The sequence below is a fragment of the Oryx dammah genome, unplaced genomic scaffold, assembly GCF_014754425.2.
Source record: "Oryx dammah isolate SB20612 unplaced genomic scaffold, SCBI_Odam_1.1 HiC_scaffold_13, whole genome shotgun sequence".
Taxonomy (NCBI): Eukaryota; Metazoa; Chordata; class Mammalia; order Artiodactyla; family Bovidae; genus Oryx; species Oryx dammah.
Window position 1 is genome coordinate 50,227,351 of NW_024070197.1, and position 12,315 is coordinate 50,239,665.

Here is a 12,315-nt window from a genome sequence, read left to right on the forward strand (position 1 = left end):
CATTGGCAGGCAAATTCTTTACCACTGAGCCACCAGGTAAGTCCTGCTTCAGGTTTTTACAAGGATTTAGTTTCTTGTAGTTGGATTTCTAGTGGTAAGCCTTAAACTTTTAGGTTATACGCGTACAGAAGTGTAGACAGGTGTTCACTGTAGCACTGTTTGTATTACCAGAGTTGGAACAACACAAATGCCAGTCAACAAGAGAAAATAAATACCACACTGCAGTCATAATAAAGTAGAACTACGTTTAACAGAAGCCTAGATGAATCCTCAAAGCATTCTGGAGGGCAAAGGTGTATGAGGATCTGTGCAACATGTTTCCTGTAACAATACCACATGTCGTGTGTAGAGGCTGGCAGTGTAGCGTTAGCACGAGTGTGAAGACATGTATGGTGAGGATTAGCCTCAGAATCCAAAATCTTCAGAGAAGAGAGGAGGAGACAGCAGGCTTCATCGGGGCTGCAGCTACGCATGTATTGCTTTATATAATGCATTCCAGACCAAATATGGCAAAATGAGCAGACGATGGATGCATCAGTGTTTCTTTAATTGAGCCTCATACTCTTCTGTTTGCTTCTACATTGTTACTTTGTTGTAAGATGACAAGGATAGAAAATCCTTCCTATGAGGAAATCAGGAAAGCAACCAACCCGATTTAAACATGTTCACAGCCCTCCAGATTCCTGGAATGGTTTGGAAAAGAACTAAACCTCAGCACTGTGAACATATGCGTCAGACAGTGGTGCTGTGGGCTTTGAGGATGCAGAATTGACCTCAGTGGCTGCTGTCGACTGGCTCGCCCAGCCTGTAATTTTTTAAATTAAAGTTTCTTAGGTTTTTTGTGATTGTTTTTGTGTTTTTTTAAAAAATATTTATTTATTCATTCCTTTTGGTTACACCAGGTCTTAGTTGCAGCTTGAGGGAAGTTTTAGTTGCAGCATGCGGGATCTGGTTCCCTGACCAGGGACTGAACCCCAGCCTCCTGCATAGGGAGCGTGGAGTTGCTGGACCACCAGGGAAGTACCTGTGTTTTGTTTTTAATTGGCAGGTGCTGCGGTTTGAACCAAGCTGGCCACTTGGCACACCTTGGCTTGTGTCCAGGGGAGCCCCCAGGTCCCGTCATGACCCAGCTCTAGTTCTCACTGCAATGCTCGGACCTCACCTCGTGTCCCTGTCCCACCTGAATGGGACCTGTGACAGGCAGAGTCCCCTGGAAGCTTCCAGCTTCCTGGCCTGGAGGGGTTTCTGGGTGGGGCATGGTTCTACTCTGGACTCCCTGAGCTTCTCACTTGCTCACTTGACACTCATTCCCATAGTGCCTGTGAAATAACTGTCCTAGGGCCAAACTCGTAGAGTTTCTCCAAATTATGTAGGTAAAATGATTAGTAAACACAGAGTCTTAAATGAGGTCTGTGGAGGCAGGTTGCAGTTCCATCAGCTTGATTCTGGTAACTGGATGACAGAGGCACTGTGTGCGCATAGTGGGAGATTATAGAATACAAAAAAGACCAGAAACACACTCCCGCTGGGATCCCTGTGTTACTCGCTTTTCTGGATTCTTGCTTTGTGGATTAATTATATTTTATTATTACCTGTTGAATTTTAGCAAAAACGAGATCCTACTATCTTGTAACTGCTTCTTTCTCACCCAATGGTCTCTGCCTTTCTGTCTTAGACCTCAGAGCAGCTGTGACCTGCCCTTCAGTGTGTCTGTCAGAGCTGGCACAGGATTGACCCTCTTTTTCTTATAGGGCCAGGGGAAATACCTCAGGCTTTGCCACCTCAGAGGTACTAGGACCACTATTTACAGGTATTGACATGCTGATCACTCCAGGGAGGGTCTCGCGGGGAGGAAAGCCTGCATTGGCAATGGGAGGGCTGTCAGAAGTCCTTGCTGGGTCCCCTTCCAGCCGTCCCTTTTCTCCAGTGAAGGAGCAGTAAGTGCCCACCAGCCTCTTCAGTTCAGTTCAGTTGCTTAGTTATGTCCGACTCTGCGACCCCATGGGCTGCAGCACGCCAGGCTTCCCTGTCTATCACCAGCTCCCCGACTTTACTCAAACTCATGTCCATTGCATCAGTGATGCCATCCAACTATCTCATCCTCTGTCCTCCCCTTCTCTTCCTGCCTTCACTCTTTCCCAGCCTCAGGGTCTTTTCAAATGACCAGCCTCTTGCTTTGGGCTAAACTGAGAATGTTGTTAATCTGCTGTAAACAAACCCCAGGTTCTGTGATGACCACTCCCTGGCTCGGACTAGCCACGCTCAGAGTCCCTTTCCCCGTGCGAGGGGAGCAGCCAAGAGAGCCAGGCCTGGGGCCTTCCTCAGGTGGAGGTGACCCTGAAGCCAGGGGTCTGAGGGGCCACGGTGCACAGGACATGGAGGGAAGCTTGGGGAGCGTGTGGCCGGTTGCTGTTGCATAGATGTGTTAGTCTCTAGGCTGCGGAAAAGGCAGCAGGCATCAGGCAGCAGGCGCGGCACAAGCGCGTCCTCAGTTCTGAAGGCAGACTCGGGAGTCGGGGTGCTGATGGGACACCCCTTGCCAGGCCCAGCAGAGGCCCCGGCCGCCCCCAGTTTCCTGGGCTTGTGGCCACGGCGCCATCCCCTTTCCCTCATCAGGATGCCTGCGCTGGGGCGAGGGTCTGCTCGGAGCACCTTGAGACCCTCAGTTGGTTCTCTCTTGCCCAGTCAGGTCACGCTCACAAGTGCTGCATGGAGAGACCTTTGGGGTCTGCCAGTCAGCCCCCTCCAGTGTCTCCTGGAGGGAAACGTGGAGTTTTTCTCTTGTGAACACACAGGTTTTAGGTGTGCGGCGTCAGTGTGCTCACCTGGGACTCAGCCCATCAAGAGAGCTCTTCGTGACCTGCAGGGACCACTGTGGGTGCTCTATGTGCCGGCTGCTCCCAGCCGCTCACTGAGTCGTGGACACGCTTTGTTTGCAGTTTCCAGCCATCATGAACAAGGACCCCCCCACAGGAAGTGAGGTGTTTGGGCTGATGCGTTTCCCCTGTATTCTCAGTGCCCTCTCACTAAGGAACAATCACGGTTTCTCTGTGAGCTCCACTGCCCTACCCAGGAGTGGCTTTCTCTTGGGTTTTGCCAAAGCCGGCTCTCCAGAGAAGGAGGTGAGGCTGGGCAAGCGTCTGCCATGGTCAGCATGTGTCCTGCTCCGAGTGAGCGGTGCCAGTGCCTGGGAAGGGCCCCCAGGCCCTCGGGGGAGGCAGAGGCCACGCCCCCAGTGTCACAAAGGCACAGGGTCACCTCGAGCAGGGCTTGAGGCTGGGGTGTGCACTTACAGCTCCTGTCTGTGGTGCCAGACCTGTGTTTAGAAGGTCTCGGCCAGTGCAGTTGCTCTGAGAGGTCAGCCGACGTCTCCTTGCTCAAGTTCCACAGTGACATGTCGGGAGCCGAGGACACTGTGTCCCTCCCTGGTCCCTCATCCCCAACGTTGGCTGATGGTGACTTTTAGGGCAAAAGAGGCGGCTTCATTATGGGTATATTTCTGGATGACTTATTTGTTAACTCACTAGGCTTGTTTTGTTCCATGCATCCCCCTGGCAAACCATGCTATTAAGAGAGGGAAATAACCAGCCTATTATTTAAATGTAAGAAAAGCAGAGATGATTGTTTTTTTGGTAGCCTTTTTCTGTTTCTACAAAAAGCTTTCTGTTTTAGGAAGCTTTCTGTTTTAGAGCATATGTGGACACAGTGTTTCCAGCACAGATAGGCCCCTTCTAGGCTGCCATGAGTCTGGCAGTAGTGTCCCCTTTGACAGATGGCTGGGCCCGGGTGGCCTTGGTCCCAAGAAAACCTCAGCAGCACATGACGGGGGCAGCAGCCTTGACGGTGCCTGGCTTGGACAAGCAGACATGCAGGGCACAGGGGTGTTGTCATGGGGCCCAGCGGAGGACGTGTCTGGGGGCACTGCCCACTGCAAGGTAGGTGCTCACATCTGCCCAGTGACATGGACAAACCTGCCAAGAAGCCTCCTCCTCTTGCCTTTGCTCTCAGCCTGCAGCAGGAGCCCAGACCTGGTGAACCTGTCTCTAAGGCTCCTCTGCCATGAGACACGCGAATGCAGCTGTGAGTGCCTCCTGGTGCAGCAGCAGCACCATCTCTCACGGTGTCACAGGATAGGCGTGAGCACTCCCCACACTTGTCCTCCGCCGGGCCCCACGACGACACGCCTGCAGCCCTGCATGTATGTCCACCTGTCCAAGCCAGGCACCGCTGAGGCTGCTGCCCCTGTCACGTGCTGCTGAGGTTTTCCCGGGGCCAAGGCCACCCTGGCCCAGCCATCTGTCAGAGGGGACACTGTTGCCAGACTCACAGCAGCCTGGACAGGACCTACCTGCGCTGGAAACACTGCGTCCATGTACACTCTGCTTCCTAAAACAGAAAGTGTTTTGTAGAAAAAGGCTACCAAAAAGCAAGGCACCCTCCCAGGCTTGCTCAGAGGCCAACCTGCAGTCTTCTCCCTAAAATTCTCCAAGTCCACATAGACCTAGCAGACAACCAGCTGAGGTGCCGCCGGCCACACGGGGCACGCACACTGTCAGAGCACACGGCCCAGCAGGCTGACATGAACGGCCTTTTTAAAAAGCAGTTCTAGAAGAGTAGGGGACTGGGCGACGTGTGTCCTCAGTGAGGACGCACTGCGGGAACGCACTGTGGGGCGCATGGGCTGTAGGACCAGACCTCCGGAGAGACCTTGCTCGGTCACCTGTGCGTGGGCACCAGGCCCCCCGGAGGAAGAGGGGGCAGACAGCGGGTCCTCCTCCTGGGCCCGCCCAGACGGCACCCCACTCTGCAGCCAGAGGCCTGTGATCACCATGCGCTGGCCACGCGAGGCTGGGCAGCACCTCCTGCCCTGGCACTCTGCTCCGTGTCCATCCCTCTGCCTAGTTTCCTGACGGGGAGATGTCCCTTTATGTCCAAAATGTTAGGCTTGTATGGAATTCTTCTGTCAGCCGTCCTTCAATTTGTTCAGCAGTGTATGCCATCCTAGGGGCACAGGGAGGTGTCGAGGGCTGTGCAGAGCAGGACGGCCCCCAGAGGCCCCGGCTCTGGGCAGGCAGCCCCTCCTCTTTCTCGGGAGGCACCCTTTGTAGGCCGGGTGCGTCGGGGCTCCTGGGGTTTGTTTCCCACGGTGGTGATGGCTGTTATCCAAGCCTTGCGGGAAAGTGCCAGGGGAGGTGTTAGCACTCTCACGGGGCTGGTGGCCTAGACTGTAAGGTTGTGTGTTGTGTGCTCGTGTGTGTGTGTGCGTGTGCTCGTGTGTGTGTGTGTTCAGCCAGGCTGCTCTGGGCTGGTGGAGGCAGTGTCCTTGTCTCGACCCTGGCCTTGCCCACGCCTGAGGATGGCGGTGCTGAGTCCTCAAGCCGCTTGGCTGCCTGGTCACCTGGCCGGAAACCCATCGTCAGTCTCAATTAAGGCTTTTTCGAACCAACTGGCTGGAAGAGTGTCAAGTTTCCTGTGAAGCTGCCATCACGTCTTAATTTAGAAACTGATGAAAGGTCTACCCAAGGGTGTCATGGGGGGCGCGGGGCACGGCCACATTGTGATAAAGTGATCACAGCAGAGGCAGCGTCCAGCCTCCCACTGACTTGGGTCTTGCTGCCCATGGTCTGCATGTGACAACCTGGGGCGGCTGGGGGCCTGGGTAAGCCACCGTGAGGTTGCTGGGTCCCGGGGTCTCCAGCACAGACCCTCTTGCCCAGTCATAAAACTAAGGTTCTTTGTTTTCCTTCACTGAAGCATACTTGATTTCCCATATTGTCATGTGTGTTTCCGGTCTACACGGTAGTGGTTCTGTGCTTCTACAGATCGGGCTCCAGTGCGGTGACTGTAGGCGCTGTCCATCATCCCCTGTGCTGTACAGTGCGTCCATGCAGCTTATTTCTGTCACACAGGAGTTTGTGTCTGTTAAGCCCACACCTCTCTCCTGCCCCTCTGCCTTACATCTGCTTGCTGGTGACCGCTGGTTTGTCCTCGACATCTGTGAGTCAAGTCACCAGTTTGTTGTATGTTTTAGATTCCATATAGAAGTGGTATCATGCAGTGTGTGTCTTTGCCTGTCTGACCTACTTGGCTTTGCATAATGTTCTCCAAAACCATCTATGTTGCTGCAAAATTTCATTTTTTATGGCTGAGTAATAGTCCATCGTGTGCGCGTGTGTGTGCGCACCACCTCTTCTTTGTCCCTTCATCTGTAGATGGCTGCTTGGGTTGTCTCTTGAGTCTTGGCTATAGTAGTCCATTGTGTGTGTGCATGTGCGTGTGCGCGCCTGTGGGTGTGTGCACGCGCGCGCTTGTGTGTGTGTGCATGCACGCGCTTAGGTTGTCTCTGAGTCTTGGCTATTCTGATTAGTGCTGTTGTGAACACTGGGGTGCATGTATCATCTTGAATTAGTATTGTTGTTTTTTCCAGACATATTCCAGAGTGGAGTTGCTGGGTCATATGATAGTTTTGTCTTTAGTTTTTTAAGGAGCCTCATACTGTTCTCCACAGTGGCCGCACCAGTCCACATTCCCACCAACAGTGCGTGAGGGCTCTCTCCTCCACCTCCTCCCCAGCCTTTGGGATCTGCGCTTTAATGACAGCCATTCTGAACAGTGTGAGGTGGCGCTGCACTGTGGCTCACATTCTCTCGTCATTAGCCGCGTGAAGCATCTTCTCGTGTGCCTGTTGGTCATCTGTGTGTCTTCTTTGGAAAAATGTCTTTTCAGGTCTTTTGCCCGTTTTCTGGTTTTTTAAAAAATGTTTTCAGTGTCTAAATTCTTTATATGTTGTATATATATTTACATGTAATATACATATATATATTATATATTATATGTATCTATATTATATATATATCTATATATACACACACATAGGGCCACAGTATGCGGCTTGTGGGATCTTAATTCCTCTACCAGGGGCTGAACCTATGTCCTTAGCAGTGTACGTGTGGAGTCCTAACCACTGGACTGCCAGGAGATTCATGTTTCTATCATTTGGATATTAACCCCTTTTGGTTGTATCATCTGCAGGTGTTTTCTTCCACTCAGTACGTTGCCCTTTTTATGATTTATTGTGCAAAAGTTTAAAATTTACTTAGATACCCTTTTTTTTTTTTTTTGCTTTCATTTCTTTTGCCTTTAGAGATGGATCCAAAAAAACATTGCTATGACTTAAACGTCAAAGAAAGTTCTGCCTGTGTTTTCTTCTAGGAGGTGTATGGTTTGTGGTCTTACATTTAAGTGTTTAATCCATTTTAATTTATTTTTGTATATGGTGTGGGGAGATGTTCTAATCTTTAATCTTTTACATATAGCTGTCCCGTTTTCCTAGGACCACTTATTGAAGAGACTGTCTTTTCTCCATGTGTAATCTTCATCATAGATTGATTGCAGTAGGTTTTTGGGTCTCTGTCCTGTTACATTGATCTGTGATCTAAATGTCTGTCTCTCTGTCAGAGCCATACTGTTCTGACTTTTGGAGCTCTAGAGTCTAGTCTCAAGTCAGGGAGCATGATTCCTCCAGTTTTGTCCCTTCCCCTTAGGGCTGGTTTGGCAGTAACTCCCTCACCATCCAGTGGTTAAGATTCTGTGCTCCCGGGATAAGGGGCAGAGGTGTGATCCCTGGTTGGAGAACCACACTCCTGCAGGCCACACAAAGCAGCCTTTTAAAAAAAAGACTGCTTTGGCAATTTGGCAAAATTTGTGCTTCTGTGTAAATTTTAGGGTTATTTGTTTTAGTAACGTGGAAAATGTCATAGATATGATAGAGATTGTGTTAAACTGGTAGAATGCTTTGGGTCATCTGGCCATCTTAACAGTATTAATTTGTCCAACTCAAGAGCACACGATATCTTTCCGTTTTTTTACGTCACCTTCAAATTTCCTTCACCAGTGTTTCATAGTTTTTACAGTGTAGATCTTTCATCTCTGTAGCTAAGTTTATTCCTAGGTATTCTTTCATGCCATTCAAAATGGGATTTTTTTCTTTCTGACAGTTCATTATTAGTGTATAGAAAAGCAACAGATTTCTGTCCTTACCCACTTAGGCCAGTGTTTCTGCAATGTCCTGACAGCTTCTCATTGTGAGGAAAACAGTCTATTTCTGTCTTTGCCCTTAACATACCCTGGAAATGTGCTCACAGGTGACTTCCATGAGATGTGAGTGTGATGCCTCCTGGTACTCTGTGTTGTGTGTTATTCCACTTTCTAAAACATGGCTGTTGAACATGCTGCAGCAGTGGTGGGGCCGAGTATGCAGGAGGGGAGCTGCATCTCAGGGCGTGGCCCCAGAGTCCCTCTCATGCTGTGTTTCTCCTTTGGTGAAAAGTCTGCTTGTGTCTTTTGTCCATTTTCTGTTTGGATGTTTGTCGTTTGTCTGACTTGTGGTAGGCAGTTTGTCTCTTCATCCTGTAAATCAGGTCTTCCCTGGCTGGCTTTCAGTTTGGTTGAGATGCAGAGGATTGGTGTTTTCCCTTTTTGAATGAATGGCACTGCTGGTGTCGTGTCTAAGAATGCTGCCTACCTGAGGTCTCAAAGATTTTCTCCTACTGTTATTCCTAAAATTTGTACAGGTTGTTATAGTTGTGTTTTTTTTTTTTTTTTAAGATGCATACCTGAGCATTCCGTTATTATTTGGAGCACTTGTTAATGATACTGTGTTTTTGTTGTTTTTACATGTTCTTGCTAGTTAGCAGACATAGGGTGGATTTTTGTGTGTTGATCTGCTATTTTGTAACCTCTTTGAGCTCACTGTATCTTGGAGTTTTTGGTTGATTTCTTGCAATTTTTTAGTTAGACAGTCATGTCATTATCAAGTAGAATGTTTTATTTTCTGTCCCAATTAGTTTGTCTCTTTTCCCCCTTTTCTTCCTCATTCGCTGACTGGTGCTTCAAGGATGATGTCCAGAAGCGGGAGTGGGAGGGAGGCGTGTCCCGTGTCTCACTGTCAGGGTGATGCTGGCTGACAGTGCTGTCCACGCCCCTCCTCTCTCTGAGGGGTTCCTGGACCCTGTGGTGCCGAGGGCTTGGGCCTCAAAGTCTTGGGCTTTGAATGCCAGACACATTTTCTGCATCAGTTGTTAGGATTGGGTAATTCTTCTTCCCTGACCTGTTGATGTGGTGGGTTGTGTTGATTAGTTTTCAAGCACTGAACCAGGTTTGCAGGTTTCTGACACCGGCGTCACTGCCCACCCTCTCTGTCACCTTCTCCACGTGGCGACCCTGTAGGGGTCACTCTGGACCTGGTGCTGGCTCTTCTCCCCATTTTCCTGCAGCCGCCTAGTGGGTGGGCTTTGTGTCCCCAGCTTTTGGCAGTGCTGCAGGGCCACCCAGGGCCACTTTCCCTGTCCTGTCTCTCTCCAGAGTTGTCCTCCTCTGGGTCTTCAGGTTGGTCTTCCTCTGGCTTGTGCTTTTGTCTCTTGGTCATCTCTGTCACCTTCTTTCTCCGTGGACCAGCCGTGGAGGTGTGGACTTGCCCCCTGTGCTCTTGGTCACCTGAGTTCTCAGGCGGGTACCAGCCTGTCCCTGTCTTCTCCTGCATTTCCGGTGCATCTTGGTCCCGTCTATGTAAGATGGCTGTTTTTCCTCCTGTGTTTCCAGCCCCTTCACCCCCATCTTGCTAGAGCTGTGTGATCAGGTTTTGTTTCCATTCTGGCCGCAGTTACAGTGGCTTGTCGTGTGCTCTGTGCAAGGAGCGGGTCTCCCTGCAGCCTGGGAGCCCTGAGCTGCTGCCCTCTGTGTCCAGTGACCTGCCCTTCTGTATGAGGCATGGGCCCCCCTGAAGGGAGATGGTCCTGGAACAGAGCCTGGCAACCAGCCCCCCACTTTCTAATGACCTCCTAGGGTGCAGTCTGTCCATAACCAGCATTTTAAACTTTATTACTGTGGAATGTAACATAACATCTAAAAGTCTGCAAAGTATCGATAAAAATGTAGCATCTCATTCTCACAAAGTGCACATGGGTGTGGCCTTTGTGTAGAAAACTCCTGTCACACTCCCGGGCGTGACTCCCCTCCACACTTTTACACGATCACCACTCGACGTCTTAGTCGTCCTGTCGCCTCAGTTAGGCAGACAGACAGTATGCCCTTCTCCCCCCATGACTTGTGAGATGGTTGGGCCTGTATGACTCAGTTGCCCCTGGGGCCGCTGGGGCCTGTGTGGTGGGGCTGCCTGCGTGGCTCTGCCGCGCTCCTGTCAGGATGTCAGTTCTTCTGCTCTGCGTCCTCGCTGATGCTCTGTATCTTGTTTTGGTTTTGTGTGCATTTTTCATCTGGATTTCCTCTCTTGTGAAGGGCCTATTTAAGTCTCGCGTCCATGTCTGCAGTGGACGTCCACTCTCTGGCTTGCTGGTTTGTGGGTGCTCTCTGCAGAGGCTGCCTAAGAGCTTGCTGGCAGGTGCGTGTGTAGGAAGCTCCCTCTTCTCCTGTGGGACGGCGACCTTTAATGAACAAAACGTGCTGCTTTCCAGCTGTCAGAATTTGCAGACTCGGCCGTTATGGTCAGTGTTCCGGCTCTGCAGGCGTCTTCTTTACCTGGAGGCTGCGGAGGTGTTCTGTCTTGTCCAGGGCACGTTCGTGCCAGTCTGCGGGTTCTGTGGGGGGGTCACTGTCGTTTCTGCACTGCACTCCGCAGTGGGAATGCAGCTCACCTGCACACGGGCTCGGCCTTTGGGGGTCCATGTCAGCGTCAGGCTGTGTCAGCACTGGTCTTCAGCTTTTTTAAAAACTGTAACGTTAATTTTTTAAATTAATATTTATTTATGGAACTTGAGGTTCTCTGCTTTCCTTGTTAGGTTTATTAGCAGGATTCCTTCTTTCTTTCTACAAGATTTTTCCCTACTTTACTCCTGCCGACATGGCTTCTGCACAGGGATCACTGTGTGGTTTCCTGACTGTGCTCCCGACAGCAAGTCCTCCCGCTTCTCCCTGTGCCCAGGGTCACCACACAGGTGCTCAGTGGCAGGGCCTGAATCCTCACATGCCTGAGGGTTTGCCACAGTAGACCTTTACTGAAAAGTAAATATTTTACAAAAGGAAACAAGATTAGTGAAGAGAGGCCTGGCTTTGTGCAACTCAGATCCACAGGGCATGTACTAAGACGAGTTTTGAAAGTGTGGACTGGCCTCTGCATGCCCTCCTGGTCTGGACACTGTGAGATCAGGGTCCAGGACTCATGGATCTGTGAGGTGTCACACACACTCAGAGGTACCCATGTCTTGGAGCAAGAGGGGCGAGTGTCTCAGGGCTCCTTGGCTCAATTTTTCTCATCTTGAGACTAGGCAGTCAGTTTTTTAAAAATTTATCTTCTGCATAATTTTTTTAAGTTTTTATGGAAACATTACTGATGAGTTCCCAGGTAGTGTGGAGCTTCAGCCACTGTCTTGAGTCAGGTTCTGAGATGCCATAGTTCAGGCTGAGATGGTCCAGTTTTGTAGTAGGAAAGTAGAAGAAAGCTTGGAATTCCCAGTTTCAATTATAGACAGGAATTATTTCCGGCCGCAGCCCTGGGATGTGCGGAGGCAAACCTGGGCCCTTGGGCGCTGCTGTGCCACCAGATTGTGGTAGCCAGTTACGAGCCGGGGCTCCTTTGTGAACTCTTATCAGTTGACATGGAGACAGAAGACAGGTTCTTGGGAGGCTGGTGAAGGGCAGGTTGGAGCTCCCACTCCAGATGCTTCCGAACAGCATGTTTGCAAAGCTGTTCAGAGCAGAGGCTGATTTTGATTCTAATTCTGGTGAGTTGTGTGAGACCCTCGTCCAGCACGGCAGGCCCCCGGGGGTGTGATCTGGTTGGTGTGACATGCTCTCTCTGACTGTGAGGATGAGGGCTGAGGAGGGCACTGCCAGGAAGACAGAGCAATGTTTCTTTTCCCTGTTCCTTCTGCCAGACACAGTGAACAGCCTGGACGTGATGGACGGGGTGTGCGGCACTGTCCACGCCCGGCAGGCTTAGCTTGGGTTGGGTCAGTGCGGCCGCAGGCAGAGGAGACTCGTGAACAGGTGCAGAGAGAGGCTGGCGCCTGCCGGGCGGTCAGGGAGCAGCCCGCGGCAGTGAGACGTCGAGTCGGGCAGAGCCTCCGCTGGGTTTCTGCGGGAGGGGGTGGGGGGACTGAGCAACTCCGGGCGACGCAGTGGGGTCTCTGGTTGCCTGGTAGCACACTCCCATGTGAACCCCAAGGCCCCGCCGTGTTCTCTGTCGTGGGGTGTAGACAGTGCCCTGCCGGGCTGGCCACTGGGTAGTATGTCAGGAGAAGCCCTGTTCTGGCCCCGATGGGGGAGGGGACCCCTTCAGAAGAGCCACTGCACCCATGC

At 51.1% G+C, this 12,315-nt stretch overlaps 1 protein-coding gene across 4 annotated transcripts in view; it reads left to right on the plus strand.

Moving 5' to 3' along the window:
• Positions 1-12,315, plus strand: part of ANKRD11 (ankyrin repeat domain 11) — a 118,081-nt gene that overhangs the window by 78,383 nt on the left and 27,383 nt on the right. The gene's annotated exons all lie outside the window — the stretch shown is intronic.